The following is a 1,558-nucleotide window of genomic DNA, read 5'->3' as shown; positions in this document are numbered from 1 at the left end:
CTACCCAAATAGGGTAAGGCGGCTAAAACCGCCTTCCCTCCTCCCTTCCACCTCATGCTACCCACATGCATCCATGCATACACACATGCATACATACCCATGTATAATTTGCATGCATAAATACATATATACATTTATATTTTATGCATACATATATATATATATATATTTATTTATTTATTTATCCACTTAAATGCACAAACTTGCATACCAACATGTATCAAACATATCAGTTTATCATGCTATCACACAATTATTAAATCAGATAATCACGTATTTAAATACCTTGGGTAATAACCAGGATCTGGTTATCACAGTTTATGTAATCAAAGCAATAAAAAAATCTACAAATGTACCTCGATTGTAGATCAAAACAAGTAAGGATCCAATGTAGAATCCCTTTACCAGTCTGCATACGAAGCCGTAAACAGGAACAAGAAACCTTCTTGCTTGGAGCACCAAAATTTACCTCGAGAACACTTGGGGTTGAGTTCGGCGTAGATGGGAGAGAGAGAGAGAGAGAGAGAGGAGGGAGAGGCGATTTTTGCTTAGGGTTTAATTATGTTCTTATCTCTAAGTTAATTAGGTTTAAATATCCATGATTTGGGCTTAAATCCCTAACGGGCTTCTAAAGCCTCTTTAAGCATATTTAAAACCCATTAGCAATTAACTAATCATTTAGTTAATTAACAATTAATAATTTATCAAAATAAATTATTAAATTATTATTTACTAATTAATTGTTAACTATTAACAATTAACAAAATCAGTCCCCAAGGTTTCTTACTTTCCAATTTAGGCTAAGTGTGTAGCCTCGATAGGCTTATGGAATTTATTTACTAAATTCATTTGTGATATTGGACATTATTTCCAACAAACTCCCACTTGTACAATTCATAATGAATCCTAATAAGGTATAATAAATTCACATAAGGTATGCCATCCCTATGACAAGTACTATATTCTAAAATCATATGGTGAGAATAACAGCCCCAATAAGTGATCCAATATCCCTTCGTTTTATGATATCCTGTTGAATGTATGACATGGACTACTGTCAATCAAACATTCAAAATTTTGTTTCTTGATCGAGATTCGTGTTGATCATATAATAGATTGTACTATTGATCATCTATCAAATCAGTCTGAGCATGGCCATGCGTTTCTGTGTCAGCATGCAATCCTCAAGGGGCCCACGAATATCGCTTCCTCATAATAGGCGAAAGGAATGAATAAACTTCAACTACACAGACCTTATCCACTTATCATGTTACACTTGACCAAACCCTGTATGGCTGACAGTTACGAACAACGTTGGGGAATGATAAAAACATACGAGATTGTAGATCAAGATCCTATGCATCTTTGTTTTAAAGATAAAAGATATTTCTTTCTTAGAATCACTTTTTGACAGTATCCATGAAGTGATCTCTAAGCTTTTGGCTACTCTAATACTTGATGTTAGCTCTCATTTCAAGTAATGTAAAAATATGGAAAAAGTAACACTGCAAGGGATGACAGAAGATGATCTGTCACAGAAGACCACAGAGGACCAACA

The sequence above is a fragment of the Cynara cardunculus genome (genome assembly GCF_001531365.2).
Source record: "Cynara cardunculus var. scolymus isolate 2C chromosome LG 1, CcrdV1, whole genome shotgun sequence".
NCBI classification, from domain to species: Eukaryota; Viridiplantae; Streptophyta; class Magnoliopsida; order Asterales; family Asteraceae; genus Cynara; species Cynara cardunculus.
Note: the sequence above shows the minus strand (reverse complement) of the source record.